The sequence below is a fragment of the Lampris incognitus genome, chromosome 11, assembly GCF_029633865.1.
Source record: "Lampris incognitus isolate fLamInc1 chromosome 11, fLamInc1.hap2, whole genome shotgun sequence".
Classification (NCBI taxonomy): Eukaryota; Metazoa; Chordata; class Actinopteri; order Lampriformes; family Lampridae; genus Lampris; species Lampris incognitus.
This window is the reverse complement of record NC_079221.1, coordinates 43608559-43636011: the sequence shown is the minus strand read 5'-3', so window position 1 is coordinate 43636011 and position 27453 is coordinate 43608559. Positions and strand designations below refer to the sequence as shown.

The following is a 27453-nucleotide window of genomic DNA, read 5'->3' as shown; positions in this document are numbered from 1 at the left end:
CTGATGCTGCCTAGCTACGTTCTCCCCTGCCACCACCTTGCAGTCTCCAATCCCTTTCAGATGGCGCCTTCTACATAAGATATAGTCCACCTGTGTGCACTTTCCTCCACTCTTTTACGTCACCCTGTGTTCCTCCCTCTTCTTGAAATATGTATTCACCCCAGCCATTTCCATCCTTTTCACAAAATCCACCACCATCTGTCCTCCCACATTCCTCTCCTTGACTCCATATACCTACCCATCACCTCCTAATCACCTCTGTTCCCTTCACCAACATGTCCGTTGAAGTCCGCTCCAATCACCACTCTCTCCTCCTTGGGTACACTCACCACCACTTCATCCAACTCACTCCAGAATTCCTCTTTCTCGTCCATCTCACACCCAACTTGCGGGGGCATATGCGCTGATAACATTCAGCAATACACCTTCGATTTACAGCTTCATACTCATCACTCTGTCTCCTCACCTCCAGCACACTCTTGACATACTCTTCTTTCAGAATTACCCCTACCCCATTACTCCTCCCATGTGCACCATGGTAGAAGAGTTTGAACCCACCTCCGATACTCCTGGCCTTACTCCCCTTCCACCTGGGCTCTTGCACAGACAGTATACCTACCTTCCTTCTCTCCATCATATCAGCCAGCTCTCTCCCTTTACCAGTCATAGTGCCAACATTCAGAGTTCAGACTCTCCCCTCCACACTCCTACCTTTCCTCCTCTCCCACTGCCTCTCCACATGCCTTCCCCCTCTCCTTCTCCTTCGCCCAACAGTAGCATAGTTTCCACCGGCACCCGGCTCGTTAACAGTACCGGTGGCGGTCGTTAGTAACCCGGGCCTCGACCGATCCGGTATGGAAATCTTATTTATGATCCGCATATCTGATTTGGCAAAGATTTTTTAGGCCGGATGTCCTTCCTGTCGCAACCCTCCCCATTTATCCGGGCTTGGGACCGGCGCTAAGAATGCGCTGGCTTGTGCGCCCTCAGTGGCTGGGTTTACATTCCTCCCATAACCATCATTAAACATTTCTGTGACTTGTGCCACAGCAGATCTTCTGTCGGCTCAGACCAGACGGGACAGCCTTCATTGCCCTCACGCATAAATGAGCCTTGGACACCCAGCACCCTTGTCACCGGTTTGCGGTTTGTGGTACTCACCGCTGCTGACCGGGGGCGGCCCACAGACCTTGCCGTTTCAGAGATGCCCTGACCCAGTCGTGGGGCCATAATAGTTTGGGCCTCGTCAAAGTCGTTCTGGTCATTACTCCTGCCCATTTCTCCTGCGTCCAACACGCTGACTACGAGAACTGGCTGTTTGCTTACCACTTACCATCAAGTCTACCCAGACCCTAATGTTTTGGCTCATCAGTGTGTGTGTGTATGTATGTATGTATATCTGAATATATATACTGAACCTAACTATATCTATATATAGTTAGGTTCAGGCTGTGAGGGAGAACGAAGTGCCAATTTGGAGGGGCTCTGCTGACAAGTATTTGTCAGCAGAGCCCCTCCGTATTTGACATAGGCAGACGTGCTAAGTAAAGACACATTCTCTCCGCCTCCCTCCCCGGAGAATTTGTTTGCCTTTTGGTTTTATTTAGTCATCCTAAAGCACATGAAAGAGTTTCGGAGTCTGACATGCCAGCGGGGGGAACGTATGTGTGTGTGTGTGTGTGTGTGTGTGTGTGTGTGTGTGTGTGTGTGTGTGTGTCACCGGGTTGTGACGCTCCTGGCCTTTGCTTCCTTATTTGCATCATTGGCAACACACTCTTGGTGGGACTGTTTTCTGCCTTTCTCTGGTGTTGCCACGCCAAGCTGTCCAACACAAAGACACACACACACACACACACACACACACACACACACACACACACACACACACACACACACACACACACACGCGGTTTGTTCCTGGATGTCAATGTGTGCATCAACACTGAATAAACAGATTAAGGTCTAATGAGCTGAAAATAGCAAGTGTAAATGTTGGAGTAGCCACATCTGTATACGGCTCCACGAGCTGTGCTGTTTCTAATAGCTCCTGTACCCGCACCGGCCTGCTCTTCTGAGGGTCTGCTCTCTCACGCCACCATGCCGGAAGCTGGCGTTGCTGACGTGAGAGACGGTGGGGCGGAGTCGGTTCTGTTCTCCACGAGACTCTGCAACGGCGGGGCGAGCCCCTCACAAAGAGGAGTTGACATGTTTGTTTCTGGGGGGGTGCGGGTGGCAGCTCTGTTCCGTCGCCTGCCAACACGGGGGTCGCCGGTTCGAATCCCCGTGTTACCTCCGGCTCGGTCGGGCGTCCCTACAGACACACTCGGCTCTCTGCGTGACTGTAGTCCACCGACTTCCGGTTTCTACTGCAGCGGTCATGCCGGTTTCCCGTTTGCTGGCGCGTGCTATTGACAATGGTGTGGAGTTAGAAAACAACGAGACAGGAGACGTGAGAGTGGACGTAGTCGAGGTAGTTTACTAGCTCCAACTTTGCATGTTATACGTTCGACAACGACACTGAACTGTGTACCGGAAGCGGAAGTGCCTTATCTGACCCCTCACCTCTTCCCTTAAAGGTACACTGTCCTCTTAGGTGAATGTCTCTAGTTATATAGATGTGGGTCACCACAATGGCATAGTTTTCGCGACGCCTGCCAGATTTACCCTGGATGGATGTCGACGACATGTCACCCATCTAATCCACCCAGATCGTCAACGACGTGCACAGGATTGTCGGCAAACTTTCACCTGCACCTACCAGCAAACGGGTGAAAAGTTTAAAATTGTACATACCAAGTTACGTCCACAATTATGAGGATGAGTATCCTCATCCTCATAATATGGCAGTGGCGATAGCACACGCCAAAACACAGGAAACTGGTGTGACCGCTGCAGTGGATACCGGAAGTCAGCGGACAACAGTTGTACACAGGGTCGATTGGCCGTGTGTGCGGGTGGGAAGCCGGATGTGGGTATGTGTCCTGGTCGCCGCACTGGCGCCTCCTCTGATAGGTCGGGGCGCCTGTTCAGGGGGGGGAGGGGGGACTGGGGGGGGTAGCGTGATCCTCCCGCGCGCTACGTCCCCCCTGGCGAAACTCCTCACTGTCAGGTGAAAGGAAGCGGCTGGCGACTCCACGTGTATGGGAGGAGGCATGTGGCAGTCTGCAGCCCTCCCCGGATCGGCAGAGGGGGGTGGAGCAGCGACCGGAAGAGTGGAGCCGGATACAACCGGGAAGGGGGAGGGGGGGGAGAGTTTCTGTTATGTCAATGAATGACGAAGAACAGCTCACAAAACATCGATGAGCACTCTTGAGAAAAGTGGGATTAAGATCAATTACATGTTCCCCCAGACAGAAAGAGGCGGAGGGCGAGGATGTCAGAAAACCCCGACTGGGAGCTGTGGGTGTAATTACCACTAAAACGTGCCCTAATCACCTTAGTTTGTTCCAATTCGACTTTAATTTCTCACCTCATATCACGAGGGCGATGCTGTAACTGTTTCATTCTCTTGTTTGACTTTGAAAATTGCATCAGGGAGGGAGGGGGGGGGGAAACAGCACACACACACACACACACACACATGCAAAAAAAAAAAAACTCAATTTATTTTTGGAAATTTTTATTTCGGTTAGACCTGCTGCATGAACTAAACAACGTGGCACGATGTGCCAGGGGACGCCAGGGGAGTTGTGGAGAGCAATTATTCTGGATTTCACACTGCGGCTTTGGTCAGTAAACATGACTCAGACTGCAGTGCAGAACTCATCTGAATAATACTGTCAGAAAACAGAGGGAGACGGGGCATCGCTTCCTTTGAGTGAGGAGAGCGGGGCTTGAGATAATTACTGGATTCTGAATAGAGAAGGCTAGCCTTCAGCCCGTGCCATGATGTGCAGAGCACAAAAGGCCCGCTGTTGTTTTTTTTTGTTTTTTTTTTGTTTCCCGCAAATTGCCAGCGATATGTGTACGCTTTGCATTTCAAGCAGCTCTCGTCGAGTCGCGGGCCACTTTGGCGAAGCACGCCGCCGCCCTTGTGTTTGTGGAAAGGCTTTCTTCTGTTGACTTTAGCCAGCACGCAAAGCATGAAAATGAAGATCAACAAGTTGAGTCATTAAATCATTGCCAATTTGTCCTTGGCAGCCGCTCTTATACGTGGCCTTCGGGTGGCCGTGTTAAAGCGGCGGCGTCCCTGAATCTAAACTAAGCTGGTTTTTTTTTTTTTTGGTTGTTTTATGGGGAAGATGAGCTCACGGGGGTTACGGGATGAAATCACCGTTATCTGTAAGCTCCCTTCACCCGGTCCTCTCCTGGAGGTGATGTTTTCATCTTCGCCGGCTTTGTCTTGCGGAGGCAGGCTGTGCAGGAAAAGAGGATTTGGGAACTTGGTTGCCGGGAGCCATCCTACAGCCATCTACCCAGAGTCACCCCGCTTGCGTAATAGCCCTCGAGTCAGAGTCAACCGGACGAGGAGACAAACGAGGTTGAGATCTTCAAGGCCGCGGCCGCTTCCATTTCCATTCGGAAGTCGCCTGTGAACAGAAGGGGAAGAAAGCGCGGCGTTTCCCAGTCAGACCCAAGCGCCACATGTGCGTTACGTCTGACTCGGAGGTGATCTTAAAAGTGGAGGCATCCTCTGAAAAGGCCCATTTGTGGCCTTTACGTTCTGGCACCGCCTCTTTAAGGAGTATACGTAGGCTGTCGAATTGAGATAAGAGCCGCGAGCAGCAGCAGCGGAAAGAACGTGGTGCAAACAACGCGTAGCCTTGATGCAAACCGCTGAACTTGAAAAGCCGGGGGCGTCGGCGTTTTCGGGGCAGCAGAGATAACTGATCGGACGAGAGCGCGTTAACCGACCCGCCGGTCAGCGAGGCCTCGATGTGAGGAGCACCTTCCCGTGCCAGAAGTCCTCCTGGCAGCCAAAGACCACACCTAGTGTGTGTAATGGCCTGGCTGCGAGGGTGCAGGGATTTACGGGCTAACCCCGAGTTAACGCCGAGGCTATTCGCAACATCATTACTTTTTCCCAGCTGGTCGTTTACCTCCTCAGTGGTCCAGCTCTGCTAGCTGTGTGCAGACGACTGAGAGTGAAAGGTCAGCTGGCCTGGTTTGATAAAGAGCTCTACAGTGAGGACTCCAGGGCTGCTGGCTACAGGAGATGTGTGTGTGTAGTATATACACACACACACACACACAGTGCGCGCACTTTCTGGTGTTGAGGCTCTGTCCGAAGAGAAGGCACTTGAAGGGTGTTAAAGAGCAGCTACCTCATTAGCGCCTCCTCTTTCTTCCGCTGCCCGCCTTGCTTGAGGAAGGACGCTCCTGGACCAGTCATCCCTGCTGACTCTCGTGGCCCTTTTAAATCAACGCCACAGGGGCTTAAACAGGCCAGCGCTGGACCTAAACTACACTCGGCTCGCGCTCTACACGAGAGGGCGGCGGAGGAGGCTGAGGTGGGGGGCGGGGGGCGGGGTGTATTTTGACAGAATCCCCCCGGGAGCACCGCAGCTACATGGCAACACTTTGGCTGTGACAAACCGCGCTGATAACTTGCAAATGGAATGAAAGTTTGGATCTCCAGAATGCTTTTAACAAGTCTCCCCGGAGTGTGACATAATCACTGCATAAGTTTGGGTTGGAGGGAGAGAGGGAGAGAGGGAGAGAGAGAGAGAGTTACGTCTCCATGCAGCTTGCTTTCTTTTGCCCGTTTGTGCACCAGTGGCTCCTGGGACTCAGTCAGGCTGCTGTGGAAGGAGACGCACGCCGAGCCTCTGCGAAACTGTTTGTTTCTGTGAAGGACTGGCGGGGTAGGGTGGAGGAGTCCGTTCGAATATTGATCCACCGAAAAAGCATATCTTCATGCAACACGGCACATTTTATGTAAGAGCCGCCCAAACGTGGGGAAAACATGGGCATTATGAAAACCGTAATTAGCAGGCCCACTGTGGGCAGATGGGGGGAGATGATGAGGTGGAGGGAGATGATGAGCTGGTATAAGCAGCATCAAAGATGTTGAGAAGGGCGTCCGGGCAACGTGGCGGTCTACTCCGTTGCCTACCAACACGGGGATCGCTGGTTCGATCCCCGGCTTGGTCGGGCGTCCCTACAGACACACTTGGCCGTGTCTGCGGGTGGGAAGCCGGATGTGGGTATGTGTCCTGGTCGTTGCACTAGCGCCTCCTCTGGTGGGTCAGGGCACCACTTCGGAGGGGAGGGGGAACTGGGGGGGAATAGAGTGATCCTTCAACGTGACACGTCCCCCTGGTGAAACTCCTCACTGTCAGGTGAAAAGAAGCGGCTGGCGACTCCACATGTATCAGGAGGAGGCAGGTGGTAGTCTGCAGCCCTCCCCAGATCGGCAGAGGGGGGTGGAGCAGAGACCGGGACGGCTCGGAAGAGCGGGGTAATTGGACAAGCACAGCTGGGGAGAAAAAGGTGGAAAAATCCACGAAGAAGAAGAAGAAGAAGATGTTGAGATGCATTTCTGTGTGTTTTACAGCTCACATAGTTTTTTTTTATCAGTTTTTTTTTTCATTCAACACACACAATACAGAGAACACACAACTTGGAGGGGGTTTTAACTTGTATTCTTCTCATGCCTGTTCTGGACGTTGTTATGAAATAGTTTCTCTTCATCGGTAATGACAATTTCCATACGACACAAACGTGAGCAGCACATCAAATACCACACCACTCGTACCACCAGTGAATGAACAGTACAATAACTGCAGTTTTAGCCAAACATACTTTGTGGCTTATACCTGAGAAAATAATACAAACACAAATAAACACAATGAAATAAATAAAAGCAAGAATAAGGAGAAAGAGGCCACTGTATTAACGGCGACCAAACCCGCTTTCAGCCGGAGTCTTGCTGGGCTTTTCTCCGTGATCAGAAATCATAAAAGAACAAACCTAAAAAAGATAAAGACACGTTTACCCTGTCCCTCTATTACACTATACTGGCTTCAGCCAGGAAACTGCTATCTATTTTCTTTCGCCATTAAAAGCAGAATTCTCAATTAAAAACAACAAAAAAAACAAAAAAAATCAAATCTCTAGCCGTCATATTATCAGCAAGCACACCCAGTATGAAAAGTACTGGATTTTAAGCAAATACCTCCTTTTGAATATTATTCCAGAAATCCAGGAGCTTTAAATAGAAGTGTGAAGCCCCCCGCCAGCCCACACACCCCCAGACGTATAGTTCAGATGTACTGCTGTAGTTTGACGTGTTAGATGGAGTGTTCAAATACCACATTTTCACCTCCATCTTGAGCTGTTGGTTAGCCGGTGCCCAACTTTCAATGTTTCCTCCCGTTTTGCCTTAGTATTTGCTGCCAACTCTCATTTTTCTTTGACCTCTGTGTTGTTATCATTAGATTCACGTTGCAGTGCTTTATAGATTTTTGGTGTTTCTTCCTCTATGGATGCCATTAACAGTTCCTCTAGTTTGGGTGGTGTTTTACATCTTTTCTCCCATTCCTTGTGGTTCTGAAGGTAAGGTCTTAGGTGTAGGAATTTATAAAGGTCATGGGCTGGTAGATTCAATTCCTGTGGAAGTTGCTCGAATGACCTCATGGTTTGTCCGCTGATCACTTGCACAATATATTAACGCCTTGTATGCCCAATTCCTATAGCAGGCGTCCATAATAGAGGGTAGAACATCTGGGTTGGTTGCTATTTTACGAGCTCTACAAAGGGAGTTTGACAGTTTTAATTTCTTTCTGTACTACTGACCATATTTTCATCGTTCCCCTGATCCTGTCATCAATCTCGCGTTTCTCCTGTTTCAGTCAAGAACAGAAGCGACTCCACTGGTACATTTTGACATGGATTTTGCTGCATTCCCACCTACACCACATTTGTCTCTTCAGATGGCCACATAATTTTGCAGCTCACATAGTTAAAGATACAAGCATCATCTTTCCATTTCTCCTACATGAGATGAGCTCCCCTGAGGAATGTTGTTTTCTTCCTGTATGAAAGAGACAAGTATGAAGGCTTGCAGATCGAAGGAAACATGTTTTTTTTTCCCCTTTCTGTCTATGATTCAAGAAAATAACTGATAAAGTGAAGACTATCTTTGACATTGCCAGGGAGCTACACTTTCTCAAGCCTACTGCTTCCCGAGTTCTGAGGCAGACTTTATTTCCTAATCATTAAGACAGCTGAAAAGAAACACTATTTAATAAAAGTCACACGAATAATAAAAAAAAAAAGAGGAAGCAAAACAGATGTGGATGTGGTGCGTGCATCTGCATATTAACAACAGGGCGAGGTGTCGGTTACTGCCCAGTAACGTGCTTGGTTCAGATTCAATTTTTCATCTTCTTTCTATATCCATCGAGGTGTCTTTTCCACTTCCTATTTCAGCTTTCATCGCCTTCCTATTTAGGCCGCATTGCCAGACAGCATCTGTTAAGTTTAATTCGTTTTCATTTTTATAAATAAGCTGCGGAGGATATAGCTTCCATTCACTGCCATGTTAAATGTTGACAGTGTTCACCGAGTCTCTAAAACTCCAGAATATACTCGGTGTTGCTCCACTCTACATTAGACAAGATAATTTTGAGTATTTGACTATTATCCTTATTATTAATGGATCTGACTCATTTTGGCTGTCACATTTTTTTAGATAATGTGACATATTCATAAATCTGTCAAACCGCATAAAAAATCGTATCAGCACTATTTCTCATTATGGCTGTTCTTCAAATGAAAACCAAGATATTAATTTCCTGTAATCGTACATTTGATGATTTAGTGGTATCTATGTGATTGGGGCCAATGTCAGCATGACCTGGAAAGATATGCAAATTTCCCTCACCTGAATAAGCTCCAAAATGCCTTGTTTTCAGCTGAGCAGCTCGGCAACCAACAGCACCATCCATCTGCCTTATCTACAAGAGTATTTGCAGTATATCCGTTACTTTGAGGGAGAAGCCAGAGAAGCTTAGTTAGCTTATCTGTTCATTTATTTGTTTTCTTTGATGTGGCCATTATTCCTGTCATCCAAAGTAGATCGGATATAAAAGATATTTCAATGAGAATGCTAGTACATTGTTCATGAGCATGGTTATCTCTTTGTCACCAATCACAGGCACAAGTACTAGAGATATTTGTGTATCAATAACTTTCGACCCATATAGAAGAAACTATACCAACCTTTTCAATCAGCTTTCAGTGCCTGTCACTCCACTGAAACCGCTCTAACCAGAGCGGTAAATGATCTTCTACTTGCTATGGACTCTGATTCTACCTCTGTGCTTCTATTGCTGGATGTCAATGCAGCCTTTGACACCACTGATCACTGCATGCTATTAGGTAGAATAAATTATAATTTTGGTGTTTCTGGCCTAGCTTTCTCTTGGATTAAGTCATACTTATCCAGAAGAACACAGTGTATCTGCTATAATAATATTACATCAACATTCTCTGATGTTAAATATGGCGTCCCTCAGAGCTCGGTTCCCCACCCTCTACCTTTCTCTCTTTATATTTCACTTCTTGGCCAAATTGTACGCAGTCATGGAATAAATTTCCATTTCTATGCAGATGACACTCAGCTGTATGTACCTATAATGACTGATGATCATACTCAAAATACTAATTAAGAGGATTGCTTAGCTGCTGTGAAAAACGGGATGTCTCTTAATTCCCTGCTTTTAAATCCGGGTAAAACTGAGACGCTGGTCATTGACCTTACTCGACACAGACACCACATTGATCATGTAGCAGTAACGCCCGACAACTCCGTGATTTCACAAAGTGTTGCAGCTAAAAATCTTGGTGTTACATTTGATCCCAGCCTTTCCTTTGATAAGCACATTAAAGAAATCACCAAGACTGTCTTTTATCACTTGTGTAACATCTCTAAAATTCGATCTTCCCTGTCCATGGCTAATGCAGAGACCCTCATACATGGATTTGCTTCATCCAGACTTGATGACTGTAATGTTATTTTTTTCAGGTCTGCCACATGCTAGTACTAAAAGTCTTCAGATGATTGAAAATACTGCAGCTAGAATCCTAACTAAAACTAGAAAATTTGACCATATTACACCAATTCTTGTCTCCATTAATTGGCTTCCTATCCATGTTACAGCAGACTTCAAGGTGCTTCTGCTAACTTTTAAAATCTTAAATGGGCTTGCCGCCATCATACTTGTCTGATCTCCTTAAACCGTACATTCAATCTCAGGCACCCCACTCTCAAAAGGGCTCCTGTGTGTATCCAAAGTTAAAAAGAAGTCAGCTGGTGGCAGCAGGGCCTTTTCCTATCGGCCCCGTTCTTGTGGAATAACCTGCCTGCTGCTGTTAGACAATCAGAGTCTGTTGAGTCCTTTAAATCCAAACTTAAAACTCATCTTTTTGCCTTAACCTACAATTAGTTGCCTTTAAATTGAGTACATCATGACCTGTACTGCATGGCGGGTTGGTTTTTGTCTTAATGAATTCACCAATCTCTGTCTTGCTGACAATATTATAGAGTATAAATGATTGACTATTGCAACTGTTCTCTTCTCTCTCTCACATGTCTTCCTCTCTCTGAATAATGTATTTTCCTGTCACTTCTCCCTTATATGCGAATGGTGTGATGTGAGTCTTCCCTGTGTGTATGTGTAGTCTGTCCTCTTGTCAGGTCTACATGGTGATGCTGGTCACGTGGCACAGGTCCTAGGCTGTTCTGGTGGCATCTGGACACAGCTTGGCATCCTCCTCATCATATTCTTCGTATATCTTATAATTCCATTATAATTCTGTCATCCTCTTTCAATGTTATATTCTGTGAATTGTGTAAACACAACATCCCTTGCAGGTCTGTCTGTCTTGGGAGAGAGATCCCTCCTCTGTTGCTCTCCCTGGGGTTTCTTCAGTTTTTCTCCCTGTTAAAGTTTTTTTTTTTAAGCAGTTGTTCCTTATCCAATGTGAGGGTCTACGGACAGGATGTTGTATTGCTGTAAAGCCCCCTGAGGCAAATTTGTAATTTGTGATTTTGGACTATACAAATAAAATTGACTCGACTTGACCAACCGTCACGTGAGCCTCTTTTAATGATCTTGTAGAACAGAACATTTCGATTCTGAAATTGAGAATGTCATTGATATCATTGCACCTGCTAGGGTTTAATTGATTACTTTTTAGCAAAGAGCACCATGGAGAATTGCTACATCTGTAAATATCCAGAAAGGGTGTGCCAAAAAGTGTGTGAATGAGTGTGATTGGCAGAAAACAAAATATCAGATTGACTATGACATCTATAAAGAGAGATATTTCACATTTACAAGTTAGAACTGAGAAGCACTAGACAATTATTCCCCTTTAACATCAGCAACAATAATATTACTAATCCACACACATTGTTCGCTACTGTTGATAGGCTGACCAACCCCCCGACACCAATACGCTCCAAAACGCCCCTCCACCTATAAGTGCAGTGAGTTTGATACCCTTTAGACAATCTTTCAAAAACTGTGTCAAACAGAAGTATTGCCTTCTCTCAATCATCTAAAATTAATCTGGTACCCATGACACAGTTTAACCCTGTTGACTACAAAATGTATGAAAAAATGGTGCCACTTTTAACTATTTGGCTACAGATTTTCTAGAAATAGTTAATAGAGCTCCCCTATCAGGCAATTTTCCAAAAGCTTTGGGAGCTGCAGTTATTGAACCTCTACCAAAACAGAGTAGATTAGATGCATCTGTAATTAGCAACTGAAGACCAAATCTACCCTTCATTACTAAAATCATGACTACTGGCAACATGGCAACTTATTAACATCTAATAATTATTTTGTCAGCTTTGTGGATTTTGGCATTGTCACATACATTCGTTTGCACACTGATGCTGGCAAAATGTCAACCCAAGTTCTACTGGATCTTATTGCTGCTTTTGACACTGTTGACTGTGCAATACTACTTGAAAGACTGGAAATCTGGGCTGGACTTCCTGGCACAGTTTCTTTCTGGGCAACAGCTGTCTAAGTGTAAACCAGAGGTAATTCCGTATGTGGCGGGAGTGTCAGAAAAGCTGAGACAAGTATTTTCCAAACACTGCGTCTTACTTGCTTTCAAACCCCAAAACACGCTGTGCCAGAAATTGGTCCACCCCAAGGATCTGGTCTCCCGGCACAAACAGAGCAATACAGTGTATGCTGTTAAGTGCCAGGAGGACTGCTGTGACTTATGTGTTGGGGAAAGTAAACAGATGCTGGCCAAGAGAATGGCACAACACAGAAGAGCTAACAAGTCAGGCCAGGACTCTACAGTCTACAACCCATATACAGGCCAGTGGCCACTATTTCAAGGATGGGGATGTGCACATCCATGATAGGAAGGAACGCTGGTTTGAACGGGGAGTCAAAGAGACATCTAGTATGTTAAGAGGGAATGACCATCCCCTGAACGGGGGGGGGGGGGGCTAAGAGTACATCTGTCAACATCTTACAATGCTGTGATTGCAAACATTCCCTAATCCTCTGTGAATATCTCTGTGAATGTTCTCATTCATCCAGGTCACGGTTATCTAAAGGAATTGATTCGAGTGTAACTGGACTTGGTATATATCCGTGAAGATGTTTCGCCTCTCATCCAAGAGGCTTCATCAGTTCGTGCCTTTCTGACTAGACCAAGCTAGTCTGACTGGCTGGTGACGAAACTCAGATATTTATCCTCTTTGGAGTCGTTATCAGAGGTATTGATATGCGTGGCTCTATGTGATCCGATTGTAAGGACCTCTAAAATCTATTGTATATATGTTGTGGTACTTCATTTACCAGCATGCTTTGTGTCTTGGATATTTCCTATGTTCGTGTGGGTTTCCAAACATGTGGACCAATGGAATGTATTTGTTCTTTGTATTTGTATTTGAATTTTGTTATTAGCCAATGATGTGGTGTGGAGTTGTTATGCCCGCGAAATCGCGAGGTTCGCAACGGTCGATCTCCTCACGGGAAAGGGAGGAGTTTGGCATTCGAGGCAAGACTCTGAGGAGAGACGTCCATTTTGCTCTACTGCTCCGTCTGAGTACCCGTTTCGCGGAGACTATGTACACAGCCCGTGTACTAGGCCCGCATTTGACGACAGGAGTGTTGCGGTTGGCCCTCGGTCGTATTGTCACAGTACTGAGACCGCACTTATTAAAGTTCTACTGGATCTCATTGCTGCTTTTGACACTGTTGACTGTGCAATACTACTTGAAAGACTGGAAATCTGGGCTGGACTTCCTGGCACAGTTTCTTTCTGGGCAACAGCTGTCTAAGTGTAAACCAGAGGTAATTCCGTATGTGGCGGGAGTGTCAGAAAAGCTGAGACAAGTATTTTCCAAACACTGCGTCTTACTTGCTTTCAAACCCCAAAACACGCTGTGCCAGAAATTGGTCCACCCCAAGGATCTGGTCTCCCGGCACAAACAGAGCAATACAGTGTATGCTGTTAAGTGCCAGGAGGACTGCTGTGACTTATGTGTTGGGGAAAGTAAACAGATGCTGGCCAAGAGAATGGCACAACACAGAAGAGCTAACAAGTCAGGCCAGGACTCTACAGTCTACAACCCATATACAGGCCAGTGGCCACTATTTCAAGGATGGGGATGTGCACATCCATGATAGGAAGGAACGCTGGTTTGAACGGGGAGTCAAAGAGACATCTAGTATGTTAAGAGGGAATGACCATCCCCTGAACGGGGGGGGGGGGGGGCTAAGAGTACATCTGTCAACATCTTACAATGCTGTGATTGCAAACATTCCCTAATCCTCTGTGAATATCTCTGTGAATGTTCTCATTCATCCAGGTCACGGTTATCTAAAGGAATTGATTCGAGTGTAACTGGACTTGGTATATATCCGTGAAGATGTTTCGCCTCTCATCCAAGAGGCTTCATCAGTTCGTGCCTTTCTGACTAGACCAAGCTAGTCTGACTGGCTGGTGACGAAACTCAGATATTTATCCTCTTTGGAGTCGTTATCAGAGGTATTGATATGCGTGGCTCTATGTGATCCGATTGTAAGGACCTCTAAAATCTATTGTATATATGTTGTGGTACTTCATTTACCAGCATGCTTTGTGTCTTGGATATTTCCTATGTTCGTGTGGGTTTCCAAACATGTGGACCAATGGAATGTATTTGTTCTTTGTATTTGTATTTGAATTTTGTTATTAGCCAATGATGTGGTGTGGAGTTGTTATGCCCGCGAAATCGCGAGGTTCGCAACGGTCGATCTCCTCACGGGAAAGGGAGGAGTTTGGCATTCGAGGCAAGACTCTGAGGAGAGACGTCCATTTTGCTCTACTGCTCCGTCTGAGTACCCGTTTCGCGGAGACTATGTACACAGCCCGTGTACTAGGCCCGCATTTGACGACAGGAGTGTTGCGGTTGGCCCTCGGTCGTATTGTCACAGTACTGAGACCGCACTTATTAAAGTTCTACTGGATCTCATTGCTGCTTTTGACACTGTCGACTGTGCAATACTACTTGAAAGACTGGAAAGCTGGGCTGGACTTTTCTGACATAGTCCTAAATTTGTTGAAGTCCTATCCACAAGACAAGCACTACTTGGTTGCAGTTGGTGACTGCTCACCCAAGCGAATTCACATGAGGAGTTGAATTCCCCCAATGTTTCATCCTTGGGCCCCTTTCATGTAAATTTTACATGCTCTCGTTAGGCCAAATTATGCAAAATAATAAAATCACTTACCATGACTATGCAGATCACATCCAAATTTACCTAGGTCTCTCACCGAGTGACTATGTCCCATAGATATATTGTGCCAGTGCATGGAACAAATCCATGACTTAATGTGCCTTAATTTTCTTCAGCTAAATAGAGACAAAACCTAGATAATTCTTTGGTGCCAAAGAAGAAAGGTTAACAGTCAATGATCATCTTGACCTCCCCCCTCCCCTGTCTTTGAAGACTAAAACTAAGCTAGAAATCTTGGTGTAATACATTTTGTCAAGGCATTGGTGTTTCAGTGGTAGAATTCTCACCTGCCATGCGGGTGGCCCGGGTTTGATTCCCGGCCAGTGCACAGTGCTTTTCAGGCAGCGCGGTGGTGGTTTACACTGCTGCCTCACAACAAGGAGGTCCTAGGTTTGAAACCCAGGCCATACCAGGTCCTTTCTGTGTGGAGACTGCGTGGGTTTCCTCCGGCTGCTCCGGATTCCTCCCACCATCAACAAGGCATGCATGTTAGGGTTAGTACTCCTGTCTGTGCCCCTGAGCAAGGCAATGGAAAGAAGAACTGGAGTTGGTCCCCGGGGGCTGCAGCTGGCCACTGCTCCTATACAATAGGATGGGTTAAATGCAGAGAACACATTCACTGTAAGAATACAATGTCAAATAAAGCGGCTTTCATTTTCATGTCATTCATTATGAACTCAGTTCTCAGTTTTAATTGCCATATGAAGTTAATTGCCAAATCAGCCTACTGTCATCTTAAAAATCTAGCAGGAATTAGAGGATTCATGTTGATACAAGACTTATAAAAATGTGTCCACACATTCATCTCCAGTAGATGAAACTCCAGGACAAGAAACGGTGGGATCCATGATAATCCCTATACAACAAACACAAAACTCACTGTGGAAACAAATCCATCAAAGTTATTCCCCGTATGGAAGATTGACATTAGATTGCAGAGTTTGTTTTCAATTCACCGGCCGTGGTTTTGAAATGTACACGATGTCTGCCTCCACTGTTTTTGTGTTGGATTTGAAAGGAAACCACATTCTTCGAATAAATGTCCTCAAACTGAAGCTCCGCCTCCATGATTCTCTAACCGGAGTCACACCGCCATAGTGTACGCCAGCAAGATTTTGGACCAGGCATGCTGGGCGAGTGCCCCGGAGCCCCGGACCACGAGGGGCCCCAAAAGGTCCGGGGTATTGTGTTCGTGTATAGTAGGGATCCCCAATCATACCCTACAAAGGACGTTTGTTCCAACCCTGTGTCGCGATGCAGGGCCCAAGCGTGTCTCTATTGATGCAGGGGCCCCAAGCTACAGTCTCTACTGATGTGGGGCCCCAAGCTACAAAGTCTCTTTTGATGCGGGGGCCCCAGGCTACAGTCTCTAATGATGCAGGGCCCCAAGCTACAAAGTCTCTTTTGATGCGGGGCCCAAGCTACAGTCTCTAATGATGCAGGGCCCCAAGCTACAAAGTCTAATTTGATGCGGGGGCCCCAAGCTACAGTCTCTACTGATGCAGTGCCCCAAGCTACGAAGTCTCTATTGATGTTGTGAGCTGCTCTTCTCATCTCTGTTTGTTTTGTGATTCAAAATTGTGCTGTACCTTGTAGTGGCCATCCGAATCCCATGCAGAATGACATGGCGTCAACTACCACGTTGGGTCTTTGCATTAGTTTTACATTTAACAATGTTTAGCATTGTTTGCGTAGCCTATCTGACGGGGCAATGGACGTGCATGCCCCGGGGCCCCCTGGTGGGTTAATCCGGCCCTGTTCGCCAGCTCTATTCAGCGCATCTGTAGAGGCCCTAGACCTCTGTCAGAACAGCTCTCAGACAACTGGTGCTCATTCAGAATGCTGCTGCTGTTTAAAATCTGTTTCCACCAAGGACGAAGAAAGCTGAACACATTACTCCAACTCTCAGGTCTCTCACAGAACTCAGATCTCTGACATACAGCCGCCCGTCTACAAATCTCTCAACGGTTTAGGACCAAAATACATTTCACCATATGATCCTTGGTGACCCCCCTCAGGTCATCTGAGAACGGTCTGCCAACCCTTCCCAGAGTTAAAACACCACATGGTGAAGCAGCACTTCCGCAAGATCTAAAACTTGCCCCATTTAAAACCAGACTAAAAACTTGTATGTACGCCATTGACTATAACTGAATCTTCAGGCTACTGACGGTTGCACTCTGATCCTACACGTTAATTCTTTTTACTCCATTTATGTTTTCATCATTTTAAAAGTCTATCTTATTGCTTTTTCATCTTTTATTTTTTTCCCCCCAATTTCCTTTTATCCTTCTGTTTCTCTTCTTTAATGCCTTTTTGTGCCTTCATGTAAAGCACTTGAACTGCCTTTGCGTTGCCTTGCTTTAGCTGCGCTCCGGTGATGAAAGCCCATGTGGGAGCCAGAAGTGTGCTCCCATACAGCACTTCCCAGTTTAATGACCCTTCAGTGAACGGGGTGGGTGCCAAGAGACACCCTTAGCTACCATTTTTAACCACTGCGATAACAAACACACACACTTAAACATTTTGTGTGTGTGTATATGTGTGTGTGTGTGTGTGTGTGTGTGTGTGTGTGTGTGTGTGTGTGTGTGTGTGTGTGTGTGTGTGGACAGTAATAGACAAATCCTGTATTGGTAGCTAACCAGTCGGCTTGCCCCGGTTCAGTCTGGATAAGACCCGTTCTTTTGATCCTGTGGGCTCACTTGAGGAGAATAACACAGACGAGCTTGGATAACCAAAACAAAACACTCTGCTGACCTGTTTCCTGTCGTGTTTTTGCCGGCAATACTTCATAAGAATGCAAAATTGTCAAATTAAATAGGACTTCATTGGATTTTGTTGGGAAAACAACAACAACAACAACAACATGCGGATGTGGAGTCACACAGGTAATTGATTTTCTACCGAAAATGAATTCACAACTCTCATCGACTCGGTTGTCTCCTGATGATGGTACAACATCCGATGGTTGGATTATATTTTGTCAGGATTTTAACAGAACAAGGGCATAGTAGGTCTATATTCAGCTTTTTCACCCTCTAAGTAATGTTAGATGCATTTAAATAACTGTTTGACCACACATTTGATATTTAAAATTTGTGACAAATTTTCAGCATTTATCTCCCAAATGTTGGCTGTATTGCCCATACTGTGATTTATCCTCACCATACATCGATCTTCAGGTCTCCACACATGATCTTGTGAGCCTGTCCCCCCATGATCTTCACCTGTCTGGCTTATAGTAAGTAGTCTTCTCCTAGATCTCCACCTTGCCATGGGGGAGAAGCTTGCGTGTACCGACGATCCCAAGAGCTATGCCGCCCGGAGCTTGGCTCCTGGTAGGGTCACCCAAGGTGGAGGTCAAGGGGGAGGTTCCAGACAAAGCGCGATCCCACAAAGACCTCAATGGCAGAACTGGTGGAAGACGACTCTAGGTCACAACAGCAGTGAAGGCGGATGAAAGCTGCAACAGAGGGTGGTCCCCAATCGTCTTGGTTCTCCAGGCCATTGGACTCTGGCCACCCCCTGCCAAGGACCGTGTGGTGGCTGCAGGCGCATCAGCCTCTCCACGTAATGCCAAATCCGTCCTCCTGCAAGGATACCCACAAGGAGGACAGTCATACCCGACCCCGAGTGACCGCTGATGATGATGAGGGAGTAGCGTGTGTCCAACAGTTGTTTTCTGCAGTACATGTGCCTCTTATCCACGCATCAATGCTCACCCCTGAACAAGTGAGGCTGCATTTAAACCAGCTTCATTCTGATTTGAATTTGCCTGTTTGAATTTTCCTTGGGCTTCATTTTACAGTCTAGTAGTCAGCAGGTCACTGGTTTGATCCCCGGCTCCTCCAAAGAGCGTGTCGCACCGTCCTTGAGCAAGACACTGAACCCTTAACTGCTCCCGATGAGCGGGTTGGTGCCTTGTGTGGCAGCCTTCAACATCAGTGTATGAATGTGTGTGAGAATGGGCGAATGTGAGGCGTACAGCGTGAAGCACTAGATTAGAAAAGCACCGTATAAATGCAGTCCAATCCACTCATTTTGTATAGCGCCACCCGGCATTGTTTTCCAAAGTACGGGGCGGCACAAAAAAGATCCTCCACGAGCAAGGCCCCCCTTTCAGCCAAGAGCAAGGACAAGCAGTCACCATGGAAGACAGCTCATGAGAGGCGTACATTCCTCACCAAAACTTGAATAATGGCGGGATGGTTTCATTTGTAGACAGAACAGCTCTTGATGCCGGGTCCTGCCCTAAAAAGCTGGTCCACGAAACTCCCGAGCCTCCTTAAAGAGGTGCCAAGTGGTCCTCAGAAGAAGAAGCAAAAAGACATTGTTCAGTTATTTACCCATCGGTGACCCGCTTGTGTGGGAACTTCTTTCAGCTTAAGTAGTCCTCAACCAAATGTTTAGCTTTGCAGAGGCCGGCCGCTTTGAAACGCATGTGCACCGCAGAGGTCAATTAATTTACTCTTCTTTTTTTCTTCTTCTCTCCTTTCCTTTCTTTTCAAGTCACGTATGATGAAATTCACCCAAGGCCTCCACTTCTGAGGTTTTTCGCTCAGCAGCTCGCTGAAAGAATGCCGTAGGAGTGGAGGCGCCGTTATGGATTAGCGCCGCGGCACACAGGAAGGACGGCGGCGGCGGCGGCGGCGGCGGCGGCAGCAGCAGCTGGTCTTTCGAATCGCTGCTCTTCCAAGTTCAAACGGCGGGGCCACGGGGGCCTCATTTGCATACCGCTACAGCGTGATACAAACCAATCAAATCAAAAGACGTTTCCGGGGCCTCGGTCGCGCGCGGGCTTTTCTCTCCCATTAAGTTATCTTCGGTTCTATAGCCAGCGTATAAAGGTGCTTTTTGAGCCAAGGCGTTTGATTTTTTGTGTGTGTGTGTGTGTGTGTGTGTGTGTGTGTGTGTGTGTGTGTGTGTGTGTGTGTGTGTGTGACTAGGTTTTAATTGGGAAGGGGCTTTGTGCCACCCAGTGTCCTGCGCGCGCCACATTAATCTCCGCGTATGGATTTGGCATACCAATTTGGTGAAAAGCCACACCGCGTCGACTCCGTTCGTTTGCAGAAGAAGAAGAAGAAAAAAAGCACAAGTTAGAACATTTGTGCACTTCCTTCTGCCATGCACCGTTCATTTGCCTTTGTCTGTCCTTCTTACAAGAGACGGAAATATGAATATTAAAAAGTCAAGATGTTTGCCTTCGAAATCTTGCTTATTTGAGTATTTTTGCCAAAACGCCCCTATCAGCTGTGCCAGAAAGGGCCCGACTCAGCCCAAGCAAAATACATTTTAAAAAAAAAAGAAGAAAAAAAAGGCTAAATCTTGACTGTCTCTTCAACCATAGGATGGAGGATTTGAATTAGAATAACTGTTCCGGCTTGTAAGATGGGTAAATGTGTCGAGAATCAGAATAGCCGGCCCCCGCGGCGCCTCAGCGAGCACGCGGCAAGCCCCTGATTTATCTCCGCCGCCTGATAGCAGAGGCAGCGGGGCTGAGTCGCGTGTTTTAGGACAGGCGCGCTCCGCTTTCATAAACCCCACGATAAGCTGCGGCTGCACTGCAGCGTGCACGAACAGCCGCGCGGGCATTCATTCAGGGGATTGCCGCTCTTCCGCCGGAACTCACCAGCGTTCAGCGTGGTTCCGCAGCGTCACTGCTAAAGCCTCGCCGCCGGTGCAGATCACCGGTTTATTTCAGAGACCTGCATCTCCGCACGGTTCTCCTCCCGGTTCTTCGCACGGTTTTCCGCACGGTTCTTCGCCCGGTTTTCCGCCCGGTTCTTCGCCCGGTTCTCCGCACCGTTCTTCGCCCGGTTCTCCGCCCGGTTTTCCGCCCGGTTTTCCGCCCGGTTCTCCGCCCGGTTTTCCGCACGGTTCTCCGCCCGGTTTTCCACCCGGTTCTTCGCCCGGTTCTCTGCACGGTTTTCCGCCCGGTTCTCCGCACGGTTCTCCGCCCGGTTCTTCGCCCGGTTCTCTGCCCGGTTTTCCGCCCGGTTCTCCGCCCGGTTCTTTGCCCGGTTCTCCGCCCGGTTCTCTGCCCGGTTTTCCGCCCGGTTCGCCGCACGGTTCTCCGCCCGGTTTTCCGCCCGGTTCTCCGCCCGGTTTTCCGCCCGGTTCTTCGCCCGGTTCTCTGCACGGTTTTCCGCCCAGTTCTTCGCCCGGTTCTCTGCCCGGTTTTCCGCCCGTTTCTCCACCCGGTTTTCCACCCGGTTCTTCTCCCGGTTCTCTGCCCGGTTTTCCGCCCGGTTCTTCGCCCGGTTCTCTGCACGGTTTTCCGCCCGGTTCTTCGCCCGGTTCTCTGCACGGTTTTCCGCCCGGTTCTCCGCCCGGTTTTCCGCCCGGTTCTCCGCACGGTTCTCCGCCCGGTTTTCCGCACGGTTCTCCGCCCGGTTTTCCGCACGGTTCTCCGCCCGGTTTTCCGCACGGTTTTCCACCCGGTTCTCCGCACGGTTCTCCGCCCTAGCTACACTGGAACTAAGACTCCGTTTAGGAAGGTGACTCGCTTCCTCGTCTTTGTTGCCTACGTAGAAATAACATTTCAGTCACCTCGCACACGTCACCTCAATGACGCTGTCAAACTAAAGGGTATTGTGAAGCTCAAACAGGTTAATAAGCGCGGAAATGAAGTAGCCGGAGGTTTTTTTTTCTTTTTCTTTTTTCTTTGAGATCACGGAACCAGGAGCAAATGAATAGAAGAGTACATTTCACACCTAAGATGCAGGGAGGAGATATTATAAAAGATGTAGTGCATGCGCTCATCCATGAGCGCTATTAAAATAGCCTCAATGACTATGGAGAGGCGAGAATCTGCCTCTCTTTTTGAATAAAACATCTTTTTTTTCAGTGTGTGCTTGCTTGGACCGGCATCATTGAATATATCAGACGTGGCCAAAGGTTTAAAAATATATACACCCCCCCCCCACCACCACACCTTCTCCCGGAGAGGTCTCTATTCCCATCAGCGAGGAGGCGGAAAGTTTTTGAAACGCACTCTTCGCTTTTAATGGCAGAGATGGAATGATTAATGTATGGAGTGCAGAGTCAGGAACAGAAGTCATCCTTTGACTTCATACCAGTAGAGAAGACGTCAGCGCATTCTCTCTGTTTTCATTTATGTGCCTTGTGTTTATGATAGTATAGTCTCCATGCGTTGCTAGATAATTAAAAAGAAAGGAGCAAAGGTCAATTTGACAAGGACCAAAAAGAATTCTTGAAATCAAACGACAAATGGGCGGCACGGTGGCACAGTGGGTAGCGCGGTCGCCTCACAGCAGGAAGGTCCTGGGTTCGAACCTCGGGGTTGTCATCCCAGGGCATCCTCTCTGTGGACTTTGCATGTTCTCCCCGTGTCTGTGGTGGGGTTTCTCCAGGTGCATGTTAGGGTTAATACTTCCGTCTGTGCCCCTGAGCAAGGCATGACAAGACGAGCTGGAGTTGGTCGCCGGTTGCTGCACAGCCTGCCCACTGCTCCTAGCTATATGGGTTAAACGCAGAGAATAATTTCCCCACGGGGATCAATATAATATCTTCTTCTTCCTCTTTCGGCTTGTTCCCTGTTTCCCAGGGGTCGCCACAGCGGATCTGATCGTTTCCGTCGGTACCCTTTGAGGGCACAGCACCGGTGGAGGTCTTGTCAATCCACATAATGATTTGGCAAAATTTTACGCCGGATGCCCTTCCTGACACATGGATGGGGGCACAGGTAAAGCGCTGGATGCCATCCCAGTATTCATGCGCCAGTATTGGTTGTGGTTGCTATAGTTACCAAGCCTCTCTTCCGGTCTGCCTGTGTTGCAGTCTCTGTTGTTCTTCCTGTTTTAACTAAATGGCTGGCACGTAACCATCTGCATTGTGTGATTCACTGATGTCGTCTCTCATTACTGGCGTGGCGGCAGCGCTTACCAGATTTACGTCCCGAGGACTGATATTTACCGAATTAATCGCGGTAGCCCTTCCAGGGGAATCACAGTGTAGTTACGTCTACCACCAGACGCAGCTGGGCTAGCTCAGACACAGTTGTGCTAGCTAAGTGGGCAGCATGGCGACACACAGAGCACCGAAGCAGTGGTGTTTAACAAAGACCGAGACGGTGAACTCTTTTGAGAACTGGCGTCAGAACCTGCTTTATATACCGTCGCTCGACGCCGGTTTTGCCCCCTTCCTGCTCGATGGCGTGGAGTGGGAGAAGAAGTCTAAAACGTCCCCTGTCCGGGGATTCACAGATGACGGTGAAGATATTCCCGCGCCCCGACGTCGCAATAAAGAACAGAAGGTAGCCATGTTAGAGCTAATGTTGGGACAGATAGCCAATTATTGTCCTGTAATCTCTCGTCACAGCATAGTCAGGAACTCCACATCTATTGACAGCATATGGCAAGCTATTCGTCTACATTATGGCTTTCAGTGCACCGGGGCTCATTTCATTGACTTTGCTGCTATTAAACGGGAGCCTGATGAGAGACGAGGGGATTTATATCAACGCTTGATGGCCTTCACGAAAGACAATCTACTGTGTTAAGATCTGGCATCAGTCACATGGGACAGACTGTGACCAAGGACGAGGAGTTAACGCCCTCACTGGAGAACTTTGTTGTGCTCACATGGCTCCGCCTCATACATGGTGATCTACCGAAGCTCGTCAAACAACGGTACGGCACTGAGTTGCGGTCTCGCACATTGGCATCCATTAAACCAGAAATCTCACAAGCCCTTGATTCGTTACTAGAGGAACTGCAGGCCTCAGAGGATGCTAGGGCTATGCGTGCGGCTGTGTCTGAACTCCCCAAGTCAAAGCAATCCATCCCTGTCCGGACAAGGAGGTCATGTCCCCTTTGTAAATGTGCCGGCAGGCCTGATAATCACTTCCTCGGCAAATGTTCCTTTCTGCCCCCCCAAGATAAAATGTACATGGCAAAGTCGCGCCAGGTTTTGGGAGAGCAGGTCGAGACTGATGATGAGGTAGAGGAGTGCGTTAGTGAGGAGCAAGCGCCATCTAGTGGTGTGGAAAGTTTACTTATCAAACAGTCCCCTTACCTCGATGCCGTCCATGGACACTGCCCTGTGCGTCTCACTGTTGATAGTGGGGCAACAGGCAACACGATGAGGGCCTCATGCGCGACCAGGCTGGGCGTCACCATCACAGGAAGTACGCAGTCCGCATTCCAAGCAGATGGTTCGTCCCTTTTGAAAGTATTGGGAGAGACACGGGCACACTTCCAGAGAGATGGCCATGACCTCTATTTTGAGGGCCTCGTCGTTGAGAATCTCGAATCTGACATTCTGGCTGGAATTCCCTTTATGGGAAAGAACGACGTCTCCATCAGACCAGCTAAACACCAAATCTGCTTGGGCGAGGATATATACCGCTACGGCACCCTCCAAACACCACTGGACAGGCATGCCATATGGCGCGCGCACGTGCTCCGCACTCCGGATAAATCTACTGTGTGGCCAGGGGAGTACATTGAGCTCGAGCTGCCTCCTGAGCTGTGCAATGTGGACAGTGAGCTGGCTGTTGAACCACACGTCGATGTCTCATGTGACCGGTCTGACACAAAGCAGTGGCCTGCCCCAACTTTGCTACAGGGTGTGTCCGGGAAGATCCGTGTCCCAAATCTCACTGGCGAGCCACGGCTGGTCCAGAAAAGCCACCACCTATGCCGTGTCCGCGCCACATATGTCCCGTCACTCACTGACGCCGCCGTGCCAGCTGATCCCCCCAAACCGGCCCCAACGACCATTTCGGCCTTGTCCTCTGACCTTGTCACTCTGGATCCACATGACATCATGCCTGCTGACATCAGAGATGAGTTCCGCGCCCTGCATAGAGAGTTTGATGTAGTGTTTGATCCCCACTTTGAAGGATATAACGGCGCTGTTGGTCCGTTCCAGGCCAGGGTGAACATGGGACCTGTCCTACATCTGCCTTTCACACACAGGTCGGCCTGGCTTGCCATACAGGCAGAGTGCTCTGACCTCAGACGGACCCACGCTCACCTCCGTCAGGTTACGCATCCATCCAAGAAGCTGACTAACATTCGGGATGTGAAACGTTACCTGAATGTCACCACAGTGGCTAAGGACGGCCTCCTAGTTGTTCGCCGGCACACCCCCCTCGCAGCCTCAACGGACTGCATCGTTGTGCCTCGGTCTGTCCTCGATGGCCTACTGACCTCTCTCCATATCAAGCTCGATCACCCCACCGGCACCCAGTTGAAGACAGTTGTGCAACGCTACTTCTACGCGTTGGATATGGACTCTGCTGTGCAACGTGTCTCCAGTGGCTGCCACCAGTGTGCAGCTCTGAAGAAAGCCCCTGTGTTCGTATCTGACCAGTCTACAAGTGACCCTCCGGAAGTCGTCGGGTCTTCTTTCGCGGCTGATGTGTTCAGGCGGGACCGCCAGTTCATTCTGATTGTCCGGGAGTGTGTCACATCTTTCACGCTGTCTTGTCTCATTGACGACGAGCGCAGAGACACTCTCAGGGACGCTTTAACCCGCGTATGTGCGGGTCTGTGCCCTCTCGACAGCCCCTTTGCTGTGATCGGGACTGACCCTGCCCCTAGTTTTGCTGCATTGGCAGGGGATGGGGCCCTCGCTATGCACAGACTAGTTGTTGAGGTGGGCAATGCCAAGAATGTCAATAAGAACCCAGTGGCGGAGAAGGCTGTTCAAGAGATTCAGGGGGAGGTTCTTTGTCTCGAGCCTAACTGTAGGGCTGTTACTCCCCTGTTACTCTATGTCGCTACGGCCAACCTGAACGGCCGTGTTAGGTCACGTGGATTGTCTGCCCGTGAAATGCTGCTTCAGCGTGACCCGTTCTCCCATAGGCAGTTGCCTGTGGTCGACCAGGACCTCATCTTGAAACAACACTCGGAGCGTGTCACCAACCATCCGTACAGCGTGAAGTCAAAGGTGCCCTCTGGTCGTGTGGCCGTGCCTCCCGCCATTCGACCTGGTGAACTGGTGTACCTGTATGGTGACTGGAATAAGTCAAAGGCCCGTGACAGGTACCTAGTCACGAGCGTGGATGGTTCATGGTGCAATATCCAGAAGTTCACGGGGTCTCAACTCCGTCGTACCTCCTACAGGGTCAGGCTGGGTGACTGCTACAGCCTCTGAACCCCTCTGGGACGATTTCGCGTCTGATGAGGACTTGGACAACCCTGCCCCACACTGCCCTGACATGCCGCCAGCCATTGCCGAGCCCCCACCTGCACCTTGCCTGCCTTGTGATAACGGTATGAGGCTGGGGGATGAGACTGTGCCTCCCGTTGAGGTCGAGCCTGGGGGGAGCTCCCCTGGCAAGTGTGTGCCTGCTCTTGCACCTGATGCTGCACCTCGATGCTCGGACCGTCGCCGGCGCTTGCCGCGGCATTTAGAGAACTTTGAACTTTAGGCCAGTTGGTTGTGTGTACTGGTGATAATGTGTTGTCTTACCTTACAGGTCTAGTTATATAGCCTGAGCTGTGACGTTGCCTGGTGTTCTGTGGTGTTATTGTTGTACTGTGTGTAGGGGGGGGGGGTATTTCTTTTGGGAAAAAAGGGGTGACGCCAGTATTGGTTGTGGTTGCTATAGTTATCAAGCCTCCCTTCCGGTCTGCCTGTGTTGCAGTCTCTGTTGTTCTTCGTGTTTTAACTAAATGGCTGCTGCCGCACGTTACCATCTGCGTTGTGTGATTCATTGATGTCGTCTCTCATTACTGGCGATGGACTTGCGCCCATGCCTGTCGCCATGAGGATCAATCAATATAGTATATCAAAATAAAATAAAATAAAGAACTTGGGAGTCTGTTAGCAAATGTCCGTCTGATCCCAGCTACTCGGCAGGACCTGGGCTAGAATTAACAGCTCGCATTCAAGCAACATCCTGTGCTTTTGGAAGACCACGCCATCGAGTTTTTGACTCACGCGACCTCACCACTACCACCAAAGCGGAAGTCTACAATACCTTAGGCCTCCATAATGCACGGTAGCGGCACTCGGAACTCGGACTTCATAGCTTGTTTGCAGTCACGTGATTCTGATGACGCGCGAGATTCAGATGGAGGGCAGGAAGTGAAAAGCAGAATGGAGGAGGTGGAGCTAGTTTAGCCCGAACTGTGCTAGTTGAGACGATATTATGAGAGGAAGTTATAAACAGAAAGTAAGATATGTTGGACATGATCCTTATGTTATGAAGAGTCATTTTTTTGATGAAGTGGTCACTGCACACACGCGCGTTATCCGACTCCGTTCCTCCCGACCGCAGACGACGGTTCGCGAGCCATTTTTTCCGGCGTTTTCGGTCAATTTTTTGCACCCCCCCCCCCCTGAACAACAACTTTTGGTACTCAATAAAAACTCCTTGTGGTTTCTCAGTTAATGACGCCAAACACAGGCATTTCGAAAGTTTGCGATAGTGCTACCTATATGGAAGATCACTTCCTGCCCTCCATCTGTAGTTCGTGACGTCATATGCAAACAACATATACCATCATCAAGTCAGGCAACTCTGTGCAATTCAACCGCGCCATCTAAGAAAGATTCTAAAGATAAAATGGGACCATTGCATCAGTGATGAAGAGGTTCTCGCTAGAGCACGTGTGGAAGACACAGAACTCAAACTAGTTAGAAGTTACGCTGGCTAGGCCATGCGTCCAGAATGGATAACGAAAGACCTGTAGAAACCCTACTGTATGGTGGATTAGCTGAAGGAACACGTCCTGTTGGACGTCCTAAACTGAGATATAAAGAAATGTGCCAA

The 27453-nt window shown here is 48.4% G+C and overlaps 1 non-coding gene across 1 annotated transcript; it reads left to right on the top strand.

Annotated features, from left to right (window-relative positions):
• Positions 1–14962: 14962 nt before the first annotated feature.
• trnag-gcc (transfer RNA glycine (anticodon GCC)) lies at positions 14963–15033 on the top strand. The gene has a single exon. It is a non-coding gene; the product is annotated as a tRNA-Gly (tRNA).
• The last annotated feature ends 12420 nt before the right edge of the window (positions 15034–27453 follow it).